This window comes from Daphnia magna, linkage group LG6 (genome assembly GCF_020631705.1).
Source record: "Daphnia magna isolate NIES linkage group LG6, ASM2063170v1.1, whole genome shotgun sequence".
Taxonomy (NCBI): domain Eukaryota; kingdom Metazoa; phylum Arthropoda; class Branchiopoda; order Diplostraca; family Daphniidae; genus Daphnia; species Daphnia magna.
This window is the reverse complement of record NC_059187.1, coordinates 6,164,323-6,172,461: the sequence shown is the minus strand read 5'-3', so window position 1 is coordinate 6,172,461 and position 8,139 is coordinate 6,164,323.

Sequence of the window (8,139 nt, the reverse complement as noted above, 5' to 3'; positions counted from 1 at the left end):
CGTTTTTGGATTATAAAAGGACGCCAACAGACCAAATCAGTTTGGCATGCCTGCGTCAAGTGTCAAAGGCTATCTTCGCAGCAATTTAGAGAAATAGCCGCTACCTTAAAATCGCTTGAAACAAGCGAAATCTCGGGTGTCGCAGGGTCATTGTACTAAAAACACCCAACATCGCTTAAAAAACGCAAAAAAGCGGATCCTACAGCCTCTATGGATTTCCCGTTAACGGATGGTTCGAATATAGAGCTTCCTGCAGAATCTCCAGCATGGAACCAATGGAGGAAAATAAAGAGAATATCCGAACGGATGAATCATCAGTCTAGAAAAACGGCATTATCAGATAGCCGAAGAGCTATGCCTACCTTTTTACCTGCGCTGTGACTAGGGCCGTCCACTTGGAGCTAACTAAAACTATGTCAGCGCTAGATTTCCTTCTAGAATTTAGAAAATTCTCCGCTAAAAGGGGCAGCGTGTCCATTATGTACTCGAACAACGCAAAGACGTCCAGGTACGTCTCCAACCATCTGAAGGTCTTAAGATCCAACCCAGAAATCCACAACCTTTTGGCAATGCGCAAATGGATTTTTTCTGCCCTCCTAGCCCCATGGCGAGGAGGGTTTTGAGGGCGCATGCTGCGGACCATTAACGACGTACTACGGTGATCCAACGAATGCACGCGCCAGGATTACGATGAATTTGAAGTCAGCCTAATTGAAACCCAGAGTGTGGTAAATTCCAGGCCACTCAATTACGTGGCGGAGGAGAATGACGACCCGCTCCCCATCACTCCAAATAAATTTTTCAATACAAGGTGTTCAAATTGTACTCCGTCGGAGCCAACAGTAAACCTCGTGACTCCCGACGCAACGAACACGTGCCTAATGGAAATGGATCGTCAACGAAGGGAGTATGTCAGCGATATCTACGAGCGCTTCATGACAGACTTCTTACTCCAAATCAACGAATTCCACTGCAAGAGAGGCCACGGGCACAAGATCGGGGTGGTAGAAGTTGTCATCATTCACAATTATTACACCAAATGCCTCATGGGGAGTGGTAAAAGAGTTGATCATCAGCAGAAATGGATAAATCCGTTCAGTGATGGTCAATACACCGAATGGGAACCTGATCAACCGCGCTATCCAATCTCTACCTCCCCTGGAACTACGCGAAGACTAACCGAAAAATGTCGAAAACATACATATGTCATAGTCAGAGCCGGAAGAAGATGCAGCTCCACCCGTGTCCACCGCCAATCCGGTCGAGCAGGGAGAGCCGTTGACCACGAGTTCTGGTGGAGAGTGCATTGGAAATACTTTGTATCACCAGCAACAGATGACCCGGACTGGACGACGTAATAGACTGTCCAGTTTATTTTCCCCCTAAATGATTTGGGTGGCCCTCGATTTTCACGGAAATGTGGTTTATTCTTTAGTTTAACTATATGAAATTGTTTTAAATCCCAAATAAATGACTATTTGGCAAATTTATTGAGAAAGTTTCATCTTCATCCGTCCATAGACCAAACCACTAAAAAGGTATCTTGATCCATAATTAAATCAAAGTTTTTAGTTGTAATAAATATTGTCACGTGGTCAATGACCACGTTATGTGATCCGGTTAGTATTCAATACTACCGGACGTGTGACGTCAGTGTTTCCCCCCCATATATAGTCCCCCGTAGTCGTGTATCGCGAGGCAGTCTTAGTCTTGTGAATCGCCAATACAACATATTGTTACATGGTGGAGATGTAGAACCTCCGGTAAGTCTCTTTCGTGGTTGTGTTTCTGTTCGATTCTGTGCTGCGGAGGCGGTGGCTGTCAGGGACCCCTGAGAGTCGACGACCCAACTGGTCCTAGCACCTTAAATTGTTGGGGTACGGGGTCACGGCTCCGACCGTAGGTCAATCGGGGGAAGCATAACGAAGGAGAGACGCCGGGGGGAAAACGGTGAAAAGGGTTAAGGCGGTGCAGACGGGTACATTGAGGGAACGTGGAAAGTGGAAACCGTGAGCCGAAGTGGTCGGCAAGAATCGGGGTAGTGAACCGTGAGCCGAAGAGTTCGGCAAGAAGCGGAGAAGTGACCATGAGCCGAAGTGTTCGGCAAGAATCGGGGCAGTGAACCGTGAGCCGAAGTGTTCGGCAAGAATCGGGCAGTGAACCGTGAGCCGAAGTGTTCGGCAAGAATCGGGCAGTGAACCGTGAGCCGAAGTTTTCGGCAAGAAGCGGAGAAGTGAACCGTGAGCCGAAGTTTTCGGCAAGAAGCGGAGAAGAGAACCGTGAGCCGAAGAGGTCGGCAAGAAACAAGCGGTGCGAGGATTGCGGGAAGTAAATGATAGGAGAAGAGGACGCAAGGAGCGGGGAGAGAATCCGAGACGATCGGGGACGGTTCGTGGAACGGGGTAGTTGGGGGATACCCGAGATCGGGAGTGCATCCCAGGGGCGGGCGAGGACGCGCAGTCGACCGTTGAGGGAAATCGGAACGGAAGAGCGAGGAGAAATAGAGGACGGGGATAACGAACCCCAACAGGAACAGCAACCAACATCCGTTCGGCAGGAGTATCATCTCACATTCAGTGAGGAGGAAACTGAGCGGTGGGAGGACGCTGAAGAGGAAGAAGGATCGGGAGAAGACGGTGAAGAGCAGCCGGAGTGGGATTTGAGAAGAAGATCATCGAATATCAGTAGCTACATCCGGGGATTCAGAGCAGCTCAACAACAAGTGGGCGAAAGGCACGCGATGGCCGCGCAGATAAAATTCCAATCCCCACCCACCTTCGGGGGGAAGGAAGGGGAAGATGTTGTGCAGTGGATGCATCGATACGAAAGAATCGGGAGATATAATCGATGGGTAGATAACAAACTTCGCGACCACGTGGAGCTGTCGCTGTCCGGGGCGGCGCAGAAGTGGTACTCATACAAAGAGGCCGCGGGACAACGAGCAGCTGAATGGGAGGATGATGCAGGACCGCCAATTGTACCAGGAGTTAAAACACAGCTGTTGGAGCAATTCAAGCCAGTCAATCAGAATCTATTCAATGACGCGAAACTGAGAGAACGCAAACAAGGGATCCAGGAATCCACGGTCGAATATTTTTACGACATTTTGGATTTATGCCGCAGAGTAGACCCGAATATGACCGAAGCTACGAAATTGGCGCACCTATGGAGAGGACTCAAGCCAAGTTCACTAGAGAAACTCTGGAGTTTGAAACCCAACTCATTTGACGAATTCCTTCAAGAAATGAAGCGGTATCAGGAAATGACTTCCAAAGCAAGACACGAGGAATGGGCGATGGGCGTGGTCGGAAAACAAACACCAATGACGGGAAGTGAGAGAATGGATCGAATAGAAAAATTGTTAGAGGGACTGATGGGAGCCGTTGCGTCAAGGAACGCATCAGGGGCAGCCGCACATCAAGGAGAAAAAGCGGAGAGTCAACAGTATCGGTCGGATAACCGATCGATACTGAAATGGACTTCGGATGGGGAACCTATCTGCAGCAGATGTAAGACGGAGGGACACATCGGGAGAGAGTGTCCAACAAGAACAAACGGTCAGGGAGGCCTGAGGGGTCGAACGCCGGACGGACAGGTCGTGTGCTACGGGTGTGAAGGGATAGGACACAAACGTCGCGACTGTCCGAGCTCCCAGCGAGAAGGAGGGGCACCACAACAACAACAGCAACAGCGGGTGCGATTCGCTGGAGAGGGTAGGCAAGTAATTGGTCTAGTAGGGACACAGCATGTAGACCCGGAGGTGCTAGCATGGCCAATTTTGAAAATCGACATCCAGAGGATGGTAGTACTGGATGTGTTGTACTGGGGAAAACGGGTGGCTGCCGTGATAGATACAGGGGCGGGAGTGTCCGTGTGTTCGCCCAAATTAGTGAGAGAACTAGGGATAACAGTGACACCCTGGCGCGCAAATCGTCTAGTATCAGTTGACGGCAAGGAGATTCAACCTGGAGGAGCCGCAATGCTGTCAGTATCGGATGGGAGGATGGCCGGCGAGGGAGAGGCTTTGGTTCTGGACGGCGACATCGACTTACTTCTGGGGAAGGACATGCTGGAAAAACTTGGAACGCGGATGAAGATTGGGGCGCTACCGGAGATCTTCATTGGAGACATTGCCATCGGAGCACTGGTGGAAGAGATGATGGAGGAAGCACCGAAACTAGTAGTCCAGAAAGGATGCTGGGTCCCACCCCGATCGAGGAAAGTGGTCGCAACTCAACCACTAGATTTGAAAGGGTTTGGCGAATGTGCACTGGTGGAACCATCCCAAGCATTGCAGAGGACGAAAAGGGTGTCGACGGGAAAGGTCCTGGTTAGCGGCGTGGGAACAATCGGACATATGGCGATAACCAACTTATCGGACACCAAACAATGGATCGAAGAGGGAACGGTGTTAGGAATAATCAAACCAGTGACCAAAATCAAGGAGGAGGACACGCCAGTAGCCGTCGCGACAGCAGGGGCAGAGAAGAAAGCTTGTCGGGAGCACGAATTGGAAAGCAGGATTGGAGAAGGATTAATGCCGACAGACAGAGAAAAGATCCGAGAAGTGTTAGTGGAATATGGTGACTGTTTTTCGTGGCCCGGGGACCAACTAGGACTGTGTACGGCAGTAGAGCAGAGAATAGAGGCCGGGGGAAAGGACATCCGTGACCGAGAGGCTGAAACTAGAGAGACTATACCCCTGGACGAGAAGGTGCAAGAAGCTCGAAATGAAAAGATGGACGATCAGGTGCGTCGATCGACACGAGCCCGGATGCCACCGGTACGATACGGACAAATGCCGCAGGTGGCAGTGGGGGCTCTTTTCCTTCTGCTAGGACTACTGGGACCGCTGATGGGGGTACAACCTAGTCAAGGACATTCCCAAGAGGATTTTGTGAGGAATGGAGTAATATTTCAATTACATCGGGAGGTTTTCTTTAGTGACTCGGAGTGGGTAGTAGTGACCGATGTCTCGTTCGGACCCATAGAAAACGCCCTGAACAAACTGCACCTTCGGTTCACCGACTCGGCCGAGAAGAAAGAATCGCAGGTGGAGGAAACAAAATGGAGTGCACGGTTACGGGCGCAGATGGTGGAAAGGGCGACGGACGGGTTGGAGCTATTGGGACTTGTACGTGAACGGTACGACACGCTGCGGGAGGCGGTGGTAGGAGGGCCCAGGAGGGCCAAGAGAGGTATTATCGACGTCGGTGGTACCGCACTGCACTGGCTGTTTGGGGTGGCGACAAGTCAAGATCTAGAAGGACTTAATGGACAGCTGCAGGCCTTGGGAGGAGAAACGTCGGGGATATTGAGTGCGGTGGCTCATCAAGCAACGTTAGTGAATGAGACATTACGAGAACTCGGGGTATCATGTAACCTGTATCATGTAACAATGTTCCCGGTTTTCTTTCGGTTTATATCTTTTTTTGTGTTGTTTGTTTTTTTTTAGTAATGCATTCGGGGACGAATGCAGCTAGAGGGGGGGATGTCACGTGGTCAATGACCACGTTATGTGATCCGGTTAGTATTCAATACTACCGGACGTGTGACGTCAGTGTTTCCCCCCATATATAGTCCCCCGTAGTCGTGTATCGCGGGGCAGTCTTAGTCTTGTGAACCGTCAATACAACATATTGTTACACTATTTAAAAAGTAAGAAAATAACAATCGGCTTACTTGCATTGCTTTCATTGAAGGAATTTATTTATTTCTTGGTTTTCAGCTTCAAACAAGCCTTTGCGCTTATTTGCAACAGAAAGAATTGGTTTCCACACACGCCTTATCTCGCCACTTTATGTTACACCACCAAAAATTCTTTTGATTTATTGATTTCGACGTGATCCTCAATAAATCATAAATGAAAAAGTTAACAATTAAATTGTTTGTGACGTATAAATTTTTGACAAAATTCAAAGAACTTGTTGACTTGTAATCGTTATCTAGATATTTTTAAAGTTCCCGTAGAGAAGCCATAGTTTTGATGGGCAATGATGGCATGGACGCTGGTATTTGTGTAGTATTAATCAACAGAGGTGCTTGAATACTCTCAGACAAAGCACTGCTTTCTGTTAGGAGTGCCATTCTTGGCATTACGGCATATTGACGCATCCTCATTTTTTAAAACGCGGATGATTGGATCCATCAAAATTAAGTACCTGGATGCACATTTTCTTCCGACTGAATGGGCACTAACGGGGTAACTTGTTGTGAATTTCTAGAAGATTGATAAGTACGATCCATTTCCTGATTAGGAGCGGCAGTGTTACATGAAAGAAACACCAAATGTTTATATACTTCCTTAGTAGCACAACTGATTCAATTTACCTAATTGACTATAGATGTTAGACAAATTAGATCAAATTAGGTTAGTTACAATTGTTATAATCATATTCGTCGTTTGAAGGCGGTTTTTTAGTTACAGAATAACATTCACTATTTATGATTTTCATCTATTTTTTTTTTGCCAAACGGATTTCTTATTTTTATTGCCAGAGCTTGTAAATTCACCTTAATCATTTACAGCTAACATTACTCCAAGTAATATTAACACCACTGGGTTCGTCTAAGTTCCCTTTATAAATCGGAAGAATTCGTCACCAAAGCCAGTTTACAATATTTATCTAACCTGTAATCAGACCTGCCGCAGTGGTTTGTGCAGGATACTGTACATTGTACGTCCGACCACGTATTGGAAAACTTCCCCGCTGCCTTCATGCACGTATACCATTTGCCAGCAGCTCCCTCTAACGACAACGCAATGTGAAGACGTTTTCACCCCACCTGTTGTATCTACCCACCTTTTCGTAGCGATTGATCCAACTCACTACATCTTCTCCATCCCGCCCGGTAAGTTTGGAGGGCTCTGGAATTTGATTTGGGTCGCCATTCCTACGGGATTGAATGGGGTGACTGCCTGGGTTACAACAAAATTCTCGATAACCCGCTCCGTAGCAATCGAGCGCTTACAACCGAGAATCTCCGTAGAAAAGCCTAAAAATCCCACTCCAACCCTTCTTCAATGTCCTCAGAATCGGAGCTTTCCTCGCCGTCCGCCCACGCTAGAGTTTCCTCCTCGCTAATACTAGCTTGATGTTGCCCCAAATTACTTTCCATCATTATTACCCGTGTACGGTCTTCCCACCCGAATAATCCTCCTCGCTCACCTACAGAATCGTCCACTCGACTCCCATTCCTCGGCACAAGGTTATTCGGGCTTATGGTTTTGATGGCACTGCCTACAATTCCTTGATCGACCCTTGGCACAAATAATCTAACTCGTCGCGAGGGCGCTGTCTTCCTCTGGCATTGCCATTACCCTCACTCATCTACCGCCTTCTGACTATTCGTCTAAAACCCGATCCTGAAATTGCTTAAAACAGCCACTTAATGCCTCACAACGAACGACTCTTTGTCCAAATCCCGATTTTCTGATCGCTCACAACGGCAACCTACACAGCCCCCTAAGCCTCTTTAATCACTACTAGGTTTCATCTTTCTCACAGAATCTCTTATGGTGTCCCTATGTTGTCATTATTCTTATTGGTGTCCCACTGTTGTCTAATCGCCCGTTACACAGCCGGTGCAGTGGCTTCGTACCCCAACAGTTTAAGGCGAGTAGGCCAATTGGGTCGACGACTCTCGGGAGCCCATAACAGCCCCCACCTCCGCAAAACTTGAGCAAAAAAGAATGAGACAACGAAAGCACTTACCACAAATTCTGCATCTCAAACATGTAACTCGGGGAGTTAACCTGAAGACCCGGGTAGTGACTAAGACACGTTTATTCACTGTAAACGCACATACAGTACTACAACAGATATAACTAGAATGAGGGCCTAGCAAGAAAACGTACGAATATTTATGCTTTGGGGGCACAGCAAGGAAAACGTACGAGTATTTATGGTTTTGGGGAACAGCAACTATCGTGGAAAATCTCTACCGACAGAACTGCCGGACATCTCGGATACGATTGCGGGAAATCTCCGATAAAAGATCACCGGACATGACAACCGAGTTCAAAGTCTCAATAACCGGGATAATATAAACAAAAACTGCTGGGCATTCATGTCCATCGTCCAGTCCGGGTCGTCTGATGCTGGGGATTCAAAATATTCCCAACACAGTCCCCACCTG